Source organism: Peromyscus californicus, unplaced genomic scaffold (genome assembly GCF_007827085.1).
Source record: "Peromyscus californicus insignis strain IS unplaced genomic scaffold, ASM782708v3 Scaffold_9__1_contigs__length_137607984, whole genome shotgun sequence".
Classification (NCBI taxonomy): domain Eukaryota; kingdom Metazoa; phylum Chordata; class Mammalia; order Rodentia; family Cricetidae; genus Peromyscus; species Peromyscus californicus.
Window position 1 is genome coordinate 25,248,945 of NW_026294617.1, and position 18,862 is coordinate 25,267,806.

The window sequence follows — 18,862 nt, forward strand, 5'->3', positions numbered from 1 at the left end:
ATTAAACTCATAGAAGAAACAATGGGTGGGACAGTTTAAGGTGATGAATATCCATTCTCTGAAGAAAAAAACTTCATATTTTATCTTGCAGCATGTATAATTTGTCAAAAAATTAAATAATCCATATCTGGTGTGTAGGCAGATTCAGATATATAGAAAGATGAAAGCCAGATTGGAAAAAATATATATACAAGCAAAAAACATTTCAATGCATACAACAAATGCTACATTTTAATATTTTTAGTGTATAGTTCACAATCCGTAGACATACATAGAAACATGCATAAGAGGACAGGTACTTACAACATTCTGAATAATGACAGACTGTGTATACAGCAGGGATCTTATTACTTAATAAGTTCAAACTTTCCTGTTGCTTAATGACAGCCTAATGAATCAATTGCATAAGGCATACTCTCTCAGACAGAACTTAGGTGATGTGGGTGTCAACTGGAAAGGCCCAGACATATAAAAGTATAGCATATGCATTTGTATACAGCATATGACATTTGATAACAAGAAATGACCATTTTATTTGTCCATATCTCATCAAATTTAGAGTGCAGTTATTACATATGTTACTTGGATCCTAACAGCTCCCTCAGGGGAGGGGGCGAGAAGGCACAGCGTCAACGACACAGACACCAGGAGGCCATTGAAAGCAAATAATGAACTCATTTATTTAATAACAGGGTAGGCCTTATATACCCTCCTTCCAGCACCAAGTCTGTGTGGTCATCCCTCATTGGCTGGGCTCGATCAGGAACTCTGACAGTGATTGTTGCTAGGACCTCAGGCAGACTTGGCATGATCAGGAGCTCTGACAAAGACTGTTGTTAGGCCTTTATGTAGATTATACAGGATCAGGAACTCTGACATCAACTAGGAACTCTGACAGCTCCTGTTGCTAGGCCCTCAGGCAGACTCCAGGTTGGCTCTTAAAGAGTACATTATATGCATGCCTTGGCTACTGGTCTGAGCCAATTTGCTCGACCCTATGGGTCTGTCCTTCTACATACATATATTTTTTAAATGCCCTCTGAAACATGCAAGTTGTTACTTAAGCAGCATCTCACACAGCTGTGTCTCTTGATTGTAAGCCACATCAGACCTAATCCAATCCTATTTGTGATTGAATATGTATTGTCTCTTTTGAGAAAAGAACAATGCATTACATATATGAATAAATTAATTCATTTTAACTATTTTGTGCAAATACTTTACCTGATTTTATAAATGAGACTATGAACTTTTTAAATTGTAAAATTTGAAAAGTTCAGCAGGTCAGTTATGCAGCCTATAGCTAATGTGCCATGAGACTAAATCTATGTAGTCTACCCTATAGAATGCCATGGTCACACACACCTTTAATCCTAGCATTTAGGAGACAGAGACAGGAGGATCAGCATGACTTCGAGGCCAACCTGCTCTACATAGGGAGTTTCAGGACAGCCAGGACTACATAGAAAGACTCTGTTATAAATTTAAATTAAATTGAATTAATTTAAATTAAAACAAATTCTGTAGAATGGTCTTCAGGCTGAAAACTCAGGGAACATTTCAATCTCACAGTCATAAAAAAAGATTTGGTTTTTTTCTTAGAAAACTTAGTTCCTGCTCTTGAAGAATTTGATGTATCTGATCAAACCTAGAACATGATAAAGAAAAATCTTTTCCCTAAGTTATATGAAGTTTATATGTGAATATTGTCCACCAAAGCATCTTCACTGCATCTACATTGATATTATACACCAGACTCTCGTAAGGTTGCTATATAAAGTGTAATCATTACAACTACGATACAGGAAAATTCTTATAGATGTTTGCTTAGACTACCAATTATATATTACTTCATATTTTCTTAAGTGTCATGTATTGTCAGCACACTTAACTGGTTAAAACCAGAATCCAAGGCTAGAAAGCCCAGGAACCTACAGTAAAACCAAGTATTACTGGTCTAAAACCAGAAAATAAATGTTGTAATAAAATGACTTTTAATCATATCCTATTATACACATAGATCAGTGTCTTGTTAAGCTATCATCAGAGAACTTTCCTCCTATAGCATATGGGAACAAATATAGACACTGCCAGACAATACACAGAGAGTGAGAGATTGGAACACCCATTCCTAATTGGGATGTTTCCATTAAATCCCTCCTGCTAGGAGCTCAGGGGACCCCAAGGAAGAGAAGGTGGAGAGCGCATAGGAACCAAAGGGGATGGACAACCCCAGATGAGCAAGATTCTTTAAATCAACTGAGCAAAGTTCACATGAACTTGCAGAACTGAGCCAGCATGCACAGGGCCAGCACAGGTCTGAACCAGGTCCTCTACATACTTATCAAGGCTTTCACTTTGGTGTTTTTATGGCATTTCTGAGTATGCAAACAAGTAGGTCTCTGATTCTTGTGCCTTCTTGGGGGCTCTTTTCCTTCTGTTGGTTGTCCTGTCCAACTTCAATGTGATAGTTTTTGTTTTTCTTATTATATTTAATAGTGTTATTTTTAAAAAATATGAATGAATGAATGAATGAATGAATGAATGAAAACATAGCCACTAGGATAAAGGTTAACAGCTGAACTGTGATTTATATCTGCTGGGAGAGGACAAATCAGTTTTCTCCAATGGAAATGAAACTGGGTATATCTTTCCAGGATAACCATATAATGGACTCCACAGTTTTTATATGCTCTTATTTGGTTACAGTTTGGTGGCTTTTTTAGGGAGGATACTTTATTTTGTTTTCTTGGTTTTGTTGCTGTATTTTATTTTATTTCCTTGAGGAAAAACTGTAGATGTAACCAACTGTCTTATTAAATAAGAAACACAGAGCCGATTCAGAGAAGAAAGCCAAGAGGTTAGAACTAAGAGCCTTACCCTTCCTGCTTCAGCCAAGAGAGTTCTCTGAAAAAAGGGGCCTACTTCCTGTGTGTATGTCTTTAAATAGTCTTTCTGTTCTGCCTTCTCATTGGTTGTAAACCCAAACACGTGACTGCCTCGTCACTGCCTGTATGTACAGCCCTCCAGGTCCTCTATGGTATTGAGATTAAAGGCATGTGTCTCCAATGTTGGCTGTATCCTTGAACACACAGAGATCTACCTAGCTCTGTCTACCAAGTTCTGGGATTAAAGGTGTACGCCACCACCGCCACGCTCTTGCTATGGCTCTAATAGCTCTGACTCCTGGGCAACTTTATTTATTAACATACAATTAAAATCACATTTCAGTGCAAGTAAAATACCACCATAAAAAACTTAAGTAGGGTGGGTAAGGAGGGGGAGAGAATCTGGAAGGACTTAGAAAAGGGAAAAATATGATTAAAATATATTTAAATTTAAAAATTGCTCTAAATAGTAAAAAACAACCACAAAAGTGTCTGAACCATCTTAATTATGAGATAAAATGAACAATTAGCAAAGTGGAGGCATAAACAGTTTTTAGATGAAAATATATCAATTTGCAAAGTAATCTTGGGTGAAAAGTGACAAAAATTCTTGCTAAATTTAAAGACTAAACATGAAGGAAGAGACATTACATGTTATAATACATAAATATTAACAAGTAGAATATTATTATAAGTCAATAAACTAAAAAATAATGGTTATAGTAAAGTAGCCAAGCCCAAGACAGACCAAATCTCAGCATGAAAATGGAACTTGGGCACAAAATCTAACCCTTAACCAAGAAAGCATTGGCAATTGTTAGCAGCTAGGAGAAAGAAAGTTTTCTCTAATGTTGTTCTTAGTGGTAAGTCAATCATTCACCTTCTGACAACCACACATTCAAGGATGTTTGGACAGCGCAAGCCAATCTTAATGGGTTTTATAAAAAAAAAATATATGTTTGGAGGGTAATGAAGGTTTGAGTGGACAAGAATTGGAACATAGAAATGAATATGATAAAACATGTTATGTTATATGAAAAAAATCAAAGAACTAGTAATAATATTTTATTATATTATTTCTATTTAAATAAAGCATTAGAAAGGATAACATAACAGGAAAGCTATAATTTTATTCCATGCTGCATCTGTTTAAAATAAAAGAAATGATGTATCAAATATTTAATTTCATTTAATTTTGAAGCTGAAATATACATTTATTAATTAATGAGTTTATAAATTATGTTCAAAACAGAAAATGTGTTTCTTGAAAAATTAATAGATTTTTAGTTTAGGCAAAGAGATTACTTTAAATAATATTCAATTATCGATAATTATTCACTGTTTTTACTTAATTTCCTGTTTTTACTTTATTTACTCAACTTTTCATTGCTATAACAATGTGTGAGATAATTAAATTATGAAGATAAAGGTTTATGTTTGTTCACAGTTCTGGAAGTTTCCTTATATATTTGGTGACTCTCTTTCATTTAAGTCTATGACATTGCAGGTCAGCTTGACATAGAGCATAAACAGGAAACTCCTTTGCCATGTAGCAATCAAGAAGAACACAAAGAGAAGACTGATTGGACACCAGCACACACCTCTTTGCCTGATTTTTCTTTGAATAGACACCAGTTCATATAGGTTTTGTCATCTCTCAGTAGTGTTACAGACTGGGACTTGAGATTTCAATTCATAAGCCCTTAGGAATTCTGGTCTAAACCATAGACTTCTCATACAAAAACTTTCAATGGAATTAAAAGAAACAATGTGTAACACAATTCAGAGGTCATTTTATATTCCTATCTGTGGCCAAAACTTTGCATTAAAAAATCATGATTTCAACATAAACTGTCAATTTCAGTCACTTTGAAATTAGTTTGGATACATTTGTAAGAAAATCTTGTAACACTGGCTAATTTGAATAGTCAGATATCCAAACTTTTAAGACAGTGTGTACATGCATATTCTTTGGGAGCCATCTACGGGCGTCTTTCTGTATCTCCATCACATCAGCCATGATACATTGATTTTACTGCATCCATCACCGGCCAAGGAGAACTGAGATAATTTAAAGGGCAGGAAAGCTTTTTAAGAGGCATTAAAATTTTATTATATTTATCAATGCTTTATGAATAACTTCAATGAGATTTCAAGTTGAAATCAGATGTCAGGATTACTCTAGTATTTTTATGAGTGACCAGGAAATTCAGAATAGGATAAACAAAAACCAGAGCAAAAAAAAAAAATTACAAGGCATTTAGAAAGAAACTTGCAGATTATTTTTGTTGTTACTATATTTACTGAAAGTGACTGCTATACTGCATGCTTTAAACCAAAATTCACAATTGTAACATTTGCCCTTTACATTATAGTTTTAAACTAAAACATAACATTCTCTCTTGATATTTAAAATTTTTTCCAAAATAATATGAGAAGTTATAGTGTTATTATGTTTTGTTTTATTCCTTCCTTGAGAATTTTATACAATATTTGAGCACACTGCCCTGTAGTGTGGTTGAATACCTGGTATCACTCCATTGAAGAAAACTGATTTTCCCTCTGCAAGCACTATCAACTGTGAATAGCTTCTTGGCTGGTGTGAGGTGTAGTGTTCACTTCCCCTTCCTCCATGCTGGGGTTTTGGTCAGTCTTGAGCTTGTGAAAGTCATATGAATGATTAAACTGGACTTGATGAAACAAAATACATCCCATAAAAATAGAGGGTTATGCACTTTTATTTACTCCAATTGTTTTTAGACTTTTACAATTTAATATGTATTTAATATTTGCAAAATTATCTTAATTAACCCCATGTGAAATTCAATTTTTGAATTATAACCTTCTCTGTTGCTCTATAAAATTATTGCATGCTTTTATCAAAACTTATTAAAAAACAGTGATTCATACATTCACAAAGAAGATTTTGTTTTCCAGGAAAAAAAATCATCCATGACTGTAAAACATAACTTTTTAAACCATTTATCCTTTTAATTCAAATGTAAATGGCAGATTATAATTCATTTAACTTAATTATTTCAAAACAAAGTTAAGAATTACCAGAAATGATTGAACCAAGCATCAAGATAATGGATAAATTTTTAAACACTTATTTTTTGAGATAAAATTTATCGTTAATTTATCAGAGTGGCCAGTAACATTATGCTGAGGTATATTAAATGGAATTATAGAGCAAAACTTCTAAGAAGCCCCCAGCTTAGCTATATTTCCATAATTGTATAATTACAGTTCAGTTATTCACAGGTAAATATAAATCTTCAGGTTAGAATATGAATACCTTCCCCCTGTTAAAAAAGACAAATTTCGCCAGGTGGTGGTGGCATACGCCTTTAATCCCAGCACTCGGGAGGCAGAGGCAGGCGGATCTTTGTGAGTTCGAGGCCAGCCTGGTCTACAGAGCGAGATCCAGGAACGGCGCAAAGCTACACAGAGAAACCCTGTCTCGAAAAAAAAAAAAAAAAAGACAAATTTCAGAGTGATGTATAGACAGAGTTCCCCTGGACATCCACATGTACTATTTCATAAGCTCTTCCCTTAACAACACACCTGCAGATGGGATTCAAGGAGCCTCTTTTCACCATTGGCTGCCTTCTTTTTTATTGGTTTGTTTTATTGTGAATGTTTATGTGTGTGAATGTTGTGTTGTGTGTGAATACACCTAGAGGGCAAAAGAGGAAGTTAGTAGGGTTGTTCTGATTGATAACTCTTGGCTTTATCCCTTTAAGTCAAAGTCTCTCCTTGAATCTGGAGCTGCTCTGACTATCAGAAGCCCCATTGACCCTCCTGTCTCCACCAACACAGTGCTGAGTTTATGTGTGGATGCTGGGACTTGAACTGAAGGCCTCATGCTTGAGCAGCAAGTGTTGTTATCCATCATCCCAGCCCAAAACTTTCTATATCACCCTTAACAACTGTAAAATGAACCATTGTTCTTCTTTTAAAATGTCTCTATTTTTAGGACATAAAAATATCAGCTTCCTCAATAAATAACATTTTAAGATTTTGTAGCTTGACAACTTCTTTTTTTTTCAGTACATGTCTTTACCTCTTTTTATTATTTACTCTCAAGAACAATGAAATGTCCTCTTTGAATAGTTTTCCCATGTACAACCATGCTATAAATATGGTGGCAATAATAAGAACTCTTAATGAATTCCTCCACCTTTTTTTCTTTAATGTATTAAGATGTCCAATAAGAAAGCATGCAAAAGATAAATAAGATATATTGGGCATGCTCATCCCAGCAGCATATATAATAAATGTGGAATGACACAGAAGATGGCCCACAAATTCACAAAGTGTTTCTTATTTTTGGAAGAAACATGAGTTTGGTGGGGAGAGAAGTGGAGGATTTGGATGGAGTTGGGGGCAAAATAAATGAAAAAAATAATTGCAAAAGAAATATTATACACTAACAATTCACTGTCCAACTAGCAAGCTTAAGGAAAAGTGTTGACCTTCCTTATGGACCTTGAAATTTAAAACCAGAGGCTTGAGAACCATTACTGAGATAATATGTTAACATTTTATGAAATTTCAAAAGATATCTAACCTTTGGAGGGGAAAGTAAGACTGATTTGATGGACTTAACTAACAAAGGATTTTTTTTCCTATTTAAAAATTTGGTGTGGGATTTTTGTTTATGTGGGCTGGTGTATGTATACATTTGAGTTTGAGGTTTGTATACACACATGTGTACATGCATGATGAGGCAAGAGAGAAAGAGACAACAGGTGTCTTTCTCTATTGCCCTCAGAACATTAGTTCTTTCAGTGTCTGTTACTGAACCGGAAATTCACTATTTGAACATAATTATATGGGCAGAGAGCTGGGGAGATACCCCTGTTCATATCCTCCCAGTATCAAAATATAAAAAAAAAACACTTTCAGTTTCTGAATCATTGTTATTTGAAATTCCTGAGGAAAGAATTTCTACTGTATCAGTGAATGATCACCACTCCTTTATGAACAGTTGCTATTTCTATGTCTAATTATCATGACAAATAAGAAATAGTTGCTTCATTTTACTTTGTCATCATTATGTAAAATGAAAACATGGATATTCCATAACCAAGAGTAATGCTTTATTTATTCCTCCAATTTAATCTGAGAACAGATCACAGCTACCATTTACTAAACCTGCTTATATATATTGAAGTTAAATAGTCATAAAAGTCAGCATGCCATAAAAATTCATTATCTAAACCTTGACACTGTGAGAGGAAAATTAAATATTTAAACACATTTGTTTTGCATCTTCATTTGTCTTTATTTGTAGAATAAACTGGTAATATATTAAAAGATGTGTAATTGTTTTATTGAAATCACTTTCAGGGGATGAGGAAATGGCTCAGCGCCTAGGAATAGGAGAGAGATTTGGCATCTGGGATAACATAATTGCTGTTCACAGCTTCTCTGTTTTACCTATTCAGGTTTTACCCTTCCCCAAATTCCTATTAATCAATGATGCTTTATCAGTCCAATATTTTTGCCTTTCAAACAATGGTATGTGTGAAATGGTAGCTGGCTGTCTTTAGTTGGTGATATAAATTTAAAATTCACCCAGATATTTTGATATCTCCACATATCACTTGTTTTTATTGTGGCATAACGTTCTATTTATAACAGTAGCACTATAGTTTTCTTTCTTGTTAATTCATCACTTGAAGGATATCTTGTTGTTCCTGTTGTCTGGCATTTAGGAATTAATTGTTATAAACAGACAAACAAACAAAAATAAAGCATTATGGAGCCTATTCCAAATGGATACATCTATAAAACATCCTGTGCCTAATACTCAGGGAAACATTGTGGATGAGTGAGTGGAAAGATTGTAAAAGCCAGAAGTTCAGGGTATTTCCTGTGAGATTATGTTGCCTAAAAAGGATCAGAAACTATACCTGACAATTCTCAACTACATGACTGCCCAACCATGAGATGAACAAGAATAACACCAGCAAGTGTGCCAAACTGGATAAGGAAAAACTGCACAAGGCCTCAACCTTACACAAAGAACAATAGTCAACTAAGTAAAGCTAGGAACAGGAGAGGTGGCCTTCCCCAGGCAAGAGAATGGTAATTGGTTGTCCAGAGCTAAATAGTCTGCCATGAAGGCATAGATATAAGTAATATTATACAGACTCAACAGGTTATATTTAGGAATATATGTGTAATTGCAAATACATATGTGCATGTAATAACATTTGATGAAAAACAAGGCCATGAACTTGAAGGAGAGAAGGGAGGGGAGGGGAGAGAATAGAAGGAGACATGTTGTAATTACAATAAAATATCAACTTTAAACAAGACAAAAGAGAAAAAAATAAACAATTAAAAAAGTACAATGACCAAAAGCAATTTGGAGGAGAAAGGTTTTGTTTGGATTACATTTCCTGTTCACAGTTCATCATGAAGGAAGTCAAGGCAGAAATCTAAGGCAATAACTGAAGCAGAAACTGTGAAGGAATCTCACTTGCTCACAGTCAGCCCTTGCTTGGACCCAGGGGCATTTCTAGAACCAACATATGGCTATGCACAACTGCCTGTAATTCCAGCTCCAGGGGTGAAGTGGGGCTCTAATTAGTCTTAATCAATAAAAACCAGGAGTCAGATATTGAGGGTGAAAGCTGAATGATCAGAGAAGCAGAGTAGCCAGCCACCAAAGACTTCTTAGCTCTACAAAATCTCAGACTTAATGGCCAGGGTCCTGTCTCTATGAAGATTCCTATCTCTACTACTTTTTTTTTTTGTTTTTGTTTTTTATTTTTTTGGTTTTTTGAGACAGGATTTCTTTGTGTAGCTTTGTGCCTTTCCTGGAACTCGCTTTGTAGACCAGGCTGGCCCTCGAACTCACAGAGATTCGTCTGCCTCTGCTTCCTCATTGCTAGGATTAAAGTCGTGTGCCACCACTGCCTGGCATGTCTCTACTTTCTTAATGTTGGGATTAAAGGCATGCATTACCACTCTGTTTCTCATTTAGACTAGATCAATATCATGTTTCGCAGGGTGGCCTTGAACTTCTGATCCTTCTTCCTCCCAAGTGCTAGGATTAAAGGTATGTGCCACCACTGCCTTGTGTCTATGGTTATCTAGTGGCTAACTCTGCCATCTGATTTCCAGGGAAGCTTTAATTGTCAGAACACAAACACAATATCATACATCATTACCCCCTTTTTGTCTAAACAAAAAGCGAAGGTTTTAACTAACATAAAACTATATACAATATGTATAATAACTATATACAAATATATACAGTCAATAATTATATTAACAATGTCTAGTTCATTAACATTTGACAAATTCAGAGAAAATACTCCATTATCTATCCTATCTTGGTGAGTCCAAAGTGTTGTACCTAATTCACTTTCTATCTTAACTTGCATTATCAACCCAAAACTACATTTTTATGTCTCTCAACCTTATGCACTTTACATCTCCTTTGTGTGTTTCTTTTCTGAGTTTGTTAAAAAGGAAAACTATAGCCATCTAGTGTTCAACTCCATCAGAAATTTGAGAAGGATACATTATTACCTGAGTAAACAGGAAGTGTAGAGCAAACAACTTCCAACAATAAGAAATGATAGAAACTTCTGTTTGCCTGTACAATCACTTAAAGTTCCTCTGTAATGTTGGGGCATCCACCTTTGGCCTGCAGGCCTAGAATATCCTCTGTGAATCAGGACAAAGGACTGTCCCACCTTTTCTTGACAATGTTCTGCAGTCACTTTCTTTTGTGTCCTGCATGTCCGCTTTGGACAGCACACTGTCAGCAGTCGAGGCAATGGCAGCTTCTTGTGCAGTGGCTAACTTTTGCCACAAAGAAAGTAAACTCCACATGGAGTTTCTTTGATACCCATCATCTTCTCTGAAGTAGATTGGTGCTGTCAGGAACAGACATGCCTCATTGTCATAAAAAAAAAAGAACCTTATGTTATTAAATTATCTTAAATGCCATATTCTTTAGATCTCTGAAGTGTTTGAAGACCATCTGCCTATATAAAATATATCTCTGGTTGACCTTGAAAAAAATACCTAATATGACTACAAGTTTGATTGTAATAAGTGAGTAACTACTAACCTGCATTTCCTTATTATCTTAAATAGCTTGTAATAATGTCTTTCAGGGACTAGAAATTGACATTACTTTGTTAGATGAGCTGTATAGCTACAATACTTTGAACAAGTGTAGGAACATATGTACAGTATGCTCTAACAAAAATAACCTTAAATTTTATCAATATACAGAAATTCATAGCAATGTAAAATATTTAAAACTGGTAATTGCCTGTTTTGGTTTAAAAGTAGATTCAATAATCTACTTTTTTCCCCCTATCATTTCTATAACATATATACAGTAAAACAAAAATAACCTCAACTTTGTATCAATATACAGAAATCCAAGTTAATGCAAAATATTTAAAACTAGTAGTTGCTTTTCTGGTCTAAAAGTAGATTCAATAATCTACCTTTTTATTCTATTTCTATATCCCACTTCTTTTTAGAACAAAATTCCTGAATATAATTGCCTTTGTCTAGCTTTTTTTTTGACCATTACTAATAACAACTTGTAACTAACCACCCTAAATGGTGACAAATATCCATAACACATTAATTAACTGAAAACTGCCCACCTCTTGAGAATATGGGTGTTGTATTCTTAAAATTACTTCCTGCTGTCTGGGGAAGACAGCATCTTTATGGAACCCTGAAAAAAATTGGGATACTTGTCAAGTCCTGAAAGAGATAGCTATATCATATGTTACCTAGTCTCTATATAATGAAAAAGTGCAGGGCTTGTCTCAAGTCCTGGCTAAAGTAGTCTGTGAGGCTGGATCATCTCAGCTAACCACCTTTAAATGCTCCTGAGTAATTTGTAGTCCAAAATCCAATCTTTTGGTGGTATTTGTCAGCTTAGGGGTGTTACCGTAGTCCAGGTAGAATGATCAATGTGGGGCCCCATCATCTTTTCAGAGACTTCAGAGATCGTCTTTTTCTTGGGACATTTTCTCTGGATGATTTGTCCTTTTTCTTCAGATGTCTCATTTGTCCAGTAGTCTTCACAATCCTTAGCTGGATGCCTTCATTCTCCTGGAAAGACAAAAACAAAACCTTGCCCCAACCATAACTTGGGGAGTTTGCGTTTGGGCAAGGTATATCTGATCAAATGAAAAGCATTTGTCAGTTAGTTTAACCATAAATTAATTTAGATTGAATGGTCGTGCTGGTTGATGAACTGTCACCTTTTCTAATTAAGAGGTCTCTTGCTCTGGTTTCTCCAAAATTTTTGTTTCATCTTCTAAAAGCTGTTCTGTCATTCATGTTTTTTTACAATAAGCATAAGGTCTCTTAATTGCTCTGTGGCAGAGTTTCCCTCACAGTGAATGACTAAACCAAATTTAACATGAGGGTCTGTGAGAGGCCCCCCAAGGTGTTTTCTGATGGCAAAGGGTTACCCTTTCTGTCCCTTGTTGATCTGCACTCATTGGTCCAATGTCTGCCTTTGCCACATCTTTTGCATACTCCAGAAGGGAGGGCCCTTTTGTTTGGAGTATTCCTAGCAAAAACATTGTTTCTAGGAATGCCCTGTCTACAACACCTTTCTAGGGGCCCTTGTTTGCCACAATTAAAACACTTGACATTTTGATTTTTCTTCAAGCCTCTGGAAATCACATCTCCTAAACAAGAATCACCATGGTGATGAGATTCAATATTGACTGTATCTTGGATCCATCCCTCTATGGGTGCTGATCTTTCCATTAAATGCCTAATTACCCTTTTGCATTGGGAATTAGCATTTTCAAAAGCCAAAGATTCAATTATTATTTGTCTAGCTTTTGAATTTGGAATCATTCTATTTACAGCTAAAGTCAATCTCTATAAAAAATCAGGGAAGGTTTCTTCTGGGCCTTGTATAACTTCAGTAAATGACTCGGTTCTCTTTTCAACTTCTTCAATTCAGTCTCAAGCATAGAAAGCTTTGCACAGCACAAAGCCCAGGTGTGGTCATCCTATCGAGACTATCTTTGTACATCAGCATCATCTCCCTTTCCAAGAAGTTGGTCTTCGGTGATTTCAATACCTCTAGCCCTGCTTCATTCTTATTCATGGTCGTAGCTTCATCTTTCCACCAGGTCTTCCACTCTAAATGAGGACCAGATTCCAAAAGTGTTGTAAGCAAGTCTCTCAAGTCTTGTGGGACAATTCTGTTACTAGTTGACCATGAATTTAACATCTGCTCCACAAAAGGTGAATGCATACCATATGAGACTATCACTTCCTTAAATTTCCTCAAATCTAACATTTCCACAGGAATCCAGTCAGCTCTTACAAAGCCTTGGGGATACTTGTCACTTGTCAGTTGTTCCTGCAAGATGACCAGATAAGCTAAGGTTAGTTGTTTGAAAACCTTGGGCGGTTCCTCTCTAATTTTTTTTTTCCTTTTTTTCAAGACAGGGTTTCTCTGTGTGGTTTTGGTCCCTGTCCTGGATCTCGCTCTGTAGACCAGGCTGGTCTCGAACTCACAGAGATCCTCCTGGCTCTGCCTCCTGAGTGCTGGGATTAAAGGCATGTGCCACCCCCACCCGGCTCCTCTCTAATTTTATAATGTAATGGTGAGATTGGTTCTCTTTAAAATCCTCTGTTTGGATCTGAATATCTCTATGATCCATTTTAATAAGTTTTTATAAAGCCTGTATCTTGGCCTTCATATCAACCAACTTTTGTAGCGATAAACCAGGAATTATCAAGCTAACAAAAAAGATTATCAAAATGATAATTAACATTATGTCAATCCCAGTTGAATTGGTTATCCCTTCATTTAACGGTTCCATTTTAAAAACTTGCATTGTGTAATCATAAAGAGACCTATCTCTCTCCATCATAATAGTGTTTCCCATTTTTTTAATGTGGGGAAAAAAAATCCCCTCTCTTTTAACTGATTCCTCCCTTTAAGAATTTCCGGTTGTCTCACCAAATCTGTTGACAATGACAGTGAAGATGATGGTGAAGTGTGAGGCTGACTACTGCTAGGTAGAACACTAGAAGCCAGAAGGGGTGTCAACCTAGTGTGGTAGCAGCCTGAGGAGGTGGTCCAGGGAAAGCCCAAAACCCACAGGGAGAGGGAGAAGCCAAAGAGCCAACTGTCTGCACAGGGGAACCTGCAAAAGCTAACTCCAGCTAAATACAGCCAATTCTGGCAGCATTTGGAGCCACGAACCTGTGGAGTTTGCCACAACAGAAAAATCCTAAACTTGCTCAGAGGTTTGGGGAAAAAACGAAAGGAAAACCTATCTGTCGAGGCGGCAACTCTAGCGGGAGCCCCTGCATGCAGCTCTGGTGTGTGCTGGTGGTTGCAAAGGCACAGGAAAGTGGCTTTTTTTGTGAATTCATGCCCCAGAAGTTGATGCCAGATGAAGTGTGATCCTAATTAGTCTTAATAATTAAACCTAGAGTTAGAAATCAAGGGTGAAACCCGAAAAATCAGAGAAGCAGAGTAGTCAGCCACCAAAGACTTACCTCTATGAAATCTGAGACCTAATGGCCAGGGTCCTGTGTCTGTGAATCCTCAGACTGAATGGACCCAAGATCCTGTCTCCACCCTCCTTATATTCCTGTCTCTACCTCTGTGGTGCTAGGATTAAAGGCATGCACCACCACTGGCCATCTCTGTTTCTCTTTTGGACTGGATCAATCTCATGTAGCCCAGGTTGGCCTTGAACTCCTGATCTTCCTGCTTCCTCCTCCTAAGTGCTGGGATTAAAGGTGTGTTCCACCACTGCCTGGCATCTATAGTTAACTAGTGGCTAGCTCTGCCCTCTGATCTCTAGGTAAGCTTTATTTGTCAGAAAACGAACAGAATATCTTACAACACAGGGAGATCCTTCATCTCTGGCCTGTGGGGCTTCTGTACTCATGTGCATGTACACACACACACACACACACACACACACACACACACACACAGAGAGAGAGAGAGAGAGAGAGAGAGAGAGAGAGAGAGAGAGAGAGAGAGAGAGAAACAATTAAAGGCAATAAAATTCTTAAATATGAAAAACAAATACTTCTAAATTTCAAAGTCATCAGAAATTAAATATGAAATACTGTACATATTTCTAAAAGACAAGACATACTTTCTTAATTCAGCTACTAGACACTAATTAACCAGAATTAGCCAGTATATATTTCATGTTAGGATATTCTTACACACTGCAGAATCTTGATATTATATACTTGAAAAATATATTCCCATAGTATTATTATGTTTAAAATTTGACACAAAAATGCTGAAATTTCTCCAAAGTTACAATTTGTATTTACTTGATTATTATATTGATTTATGTGTTTGTCCATGTGTCTGTATGACTGAATGTCACTTTTGTGAGGTTGGCTGCATATGCCAGAGAAGAGTATAATAATTCATGCAACTAAGTCTACCTGGTAAGCACCTGACCTGTGCACAGAGAACCTTACACAGGTTCTTGGGGTGAGCAGAAGCTACTCTTAAATTCTGAGGCATCATTCTAGCTCCTTAATCAATTATTGACTGATTGAATGAATTTTGTTTTCCACATACACAAACCCAGAACCTTGTTCCTGTTAAAAGGCAGGATTTTATCATCTCACTACAACACCAACACACTTTCAAATTACAGGAACTTCTGTTGAGATTTTCTTTCGAACTGTGACTTTTTAATTAAGATAGTGCTCTTTGTACACATAATAAATTATGAGGTAAGTTCATAGTAATCCTGCTAAATAGAGAATATTTTACAGTTTTAATTAACAGTGTGAAAATATTTCTGGTTAAACATCTCAAGGGTTGCTTCCAAGCTTACAAATATATTTTATATTATAATTTGTGTAATTTCATGTTATAGATATAAACTTTGTAATATATATCATTTTGTATTTATTGTCTTAAAAAATTTTCAGATAGTATACTTCAATCACATACTTTCTACTTCTCCAACTCCACCTACATCCTCTGTACCTCCCTATCCAACTTGAAAATTTTTACTTTCTCACAATAAATGTATCCTCAAAGACAAAATAAAATAAAATAAAATAAAAACCAAAACAAACAATAAAAATACCATACCAAAGACATCAAGCCATGAGGCTGGAGTGATGGGTTAGTCATTATGAGTACTGGATGCTTTTCTGCAGGATGAGAGTTCAATTCCCAGCATCCACTGGGCAACTCACAATCATCTATAACTCCAGTTGCAGGGAATTCAAGGCCCTCTTCCATCCTATGTTGGCACCAGACATGCTCTTGGTATATAGACATACAAACAGGCAAATACTCATATACAGACAAACACACACACACACACACACACACACACACACACACACACAGAGAGAGAGAGAGAGAGAGAGAGAGAGAGAGAGAGAGAGAATAAGAACAAATATACAAAAAGCAAGGAGTCTATTTTGTGTTGGATAACTACTCATGAGTACAGTTCTTGCACTAGAGTTGGGTTGATATAAACACCCCATTGGAGAAAATTGATTTTCCCTCCCTCAATGGGTATTAATAGTTTGTTAGAGATAAAACTTTGTGCCACTTCCCTTTCTCTTGCTGGGTTTTTGCCTGCTTTGAACTTCTGCAGGTATTATGTGTGTTATTATAGTCTTAGAGTTCATATGTGTATTAGCCATTTTGTGTCTGGAAGAAACTTTTTTTCCAGTTCTCTATCACCTCTGGCTCTTATAATCTTTCTGTCTCCTTTTCCACATAGATCCCTGAACCTTGAGTGGAAGGTAAGATAAAGACATCCCATTCAGTGGTGAAGACTCCAAATTGTCTCACTCTGCACATTGTCCAGGTGTGGATCTCTCTACTATTTACTCTGTACCAGAACAAGATGATTCTCTCATGAGAGTTGAGCCATATAGTGAACTGACAGCTAATTGTGGAGGTTGAGGGATGCCAGGTAGTGGGGATATTTTATTTGTGCTCTAACAAATAAAGCTTGTCTGGGGTTCTGAGGACAAAGCCAGCCACTATATTAAACACAGAGGTTAGGCAGTGGTAGCACATGCCTTTAATCCTAGCATTTGGGAGGCAGAGATTCATCCGGATCTCTGTGAGTTCAATGCCCCACTGGGAACAGAGCCAGGCGTGGTGGCACATACCTTTAATCCCAGCACTAGTTAAACATAGAAGTCTGGAGGTCTATACAGACAGACAGGAAGTGATAGAGCTGGGCAGAAAGAGGAAGTGATGTAGTTGGGTGGAGAAAGGAAGTTAGATGGTAGAGCACAGAAAAGTATATAAGCATGAATATACAGAAAGCAGCTCTTTCTTGGGCTGAGGATTTCCTAGCAGTAAGAATTTGTGGCTGGCTTGCTCTATTCCTCTGATCTCTTCTCATCTTTCGCCCCATATCTGGCTACGGGTTTTTTATTAACCCATTTAGAAATTCATGTTAAACCTGGTAGAGTCCCTTGTTCTGCAGGTTGGCTGGGTGTCACAAATGAATGGAGATGGGTTTAGAATAATCAGCTAAAGAATGCAGAAAGAAAGAATCAGGGAGACCTGGGCCAGCAGGCTAAGCCCAATGGTATTAATTGGCCATTATTTTATTGCAGCAGAAATATACATAGCATGAAAACTACCCTTCACTGGATGTGGGGTCATAACTTTTGCTTGCAGATACTTGGTGAAAATACTATCATGAAGTGATTTATGTCTATACACTGAATGCTTTTTAAAATTGAATGTTAAAATTCTTTGCATCCATATGTTACATTCTAGAACATTTTTACTGACCAAAGTAAATTTGCTTTTCACTAAGTTTTGTTTTGCATAAATCTAAAAATATCAAAATAAGATTATTCAGCTTAATATTAATTTTTGAACTTTGGAGCTCATATATTGAATTAGTGTGTGGTTATGTGAGTTAATATTTTGATGTTTTAGTAATATAGTTCAGCTATTCCAGCATATTTCCATTTTTAAGAAATTATACAGAATACAATTTGAATTAAAATGATTAAATGTTTGGTGATCATTTTGCTGAACAATGTGTGTGAGGACTTTTCAATCTCCTTTTGAAAATGAAATATTAGCTTGATAAAAATTTTCATGCAAATTTATAATATATATCTGACATCAAATATAGATTTGGGGTCAAGAATATATCTCAGTTGTAGATGTCATATTTCACATCTAGAAGACCATGGATTCAACCTCCATTCACACACACACAGACACACACAGACACACACAGACACACACACACACACACACACACACACACACACACACACACAATTTCCTTAAAAATCTCATAAAATCATAATAAATCCAACAAAGACAAGAAAGAAAGATTATGATGAATGCTGAAATCCTATTTTATATGTAACATAATTTCAACAATGTTATATTTAAAATATGTAGAGGATGCTAAGATGACTCATCTTTAAATGTTTTCCATTGCAGCAAGAGATCATTAGTTTGATCCCAATATCCATGTAAAAAGTCAAATGTTGCTGCTGTGCCTATCTATAAACCCAGCACTGTGGAAGCAGATAAAGGAGGATTCATGTCACTCACTGACCAGCAGTCCAGGTACTCATTGAAATCTAGGTTCAGTGAGAGATTCTCACTAAAAACTAAGGTGGAGAGAGATTGAGAAAGGCATCAGACATCTACATCTGGCCTTCACATGTACCTATATCCATTGGTGTGCATACAAACACATACACACACACACACACACACATACACACATACACACACACACACACACACATACACACATACACACACACACACACACACACACACACACTATATATATATATATATATATATATATATACACTTAATTTCCAAATAATTGACAACTTCAATTTTGTTTCTGAAAAAAATAAAAATTCTGGATACAATTCATTTCTGGATTCACTGTAGTCATTGATTGTTTCTCTACTTTAAAAGATTCTTA

The 18,862-nt window shown here is 36.1% G+C and overlaps 1 long non-coding RNA gene across 4 annotated transcripts in view; it reads right to left on the reverse strand.

Moving 5' to 3' along the window:
• Positions 1 to 6,360: 6,360 nt before the first annotated feature.
• LOC128105596 (uncharacterized) overlaps positions 6,361 to 18,862 on the reverse strand; it is a 57,866-nt gene continuing 45,364 nt past the window's right edge. For 3 of the 4 annotated variants that reach the window (XR_008216388.1, XR_008216386.1, XR_008216387.1), the window contains one exon: positions 6,361 to 13,272. This is a non-coding gene — a long non-coding RNA (uncharacterized LOC128105596). The remainder of the gene's footprint in view (positions 13,273 to 18,862) is intronic. The other variant, XR_008216389.1, reaches the window with a different exon arrangement.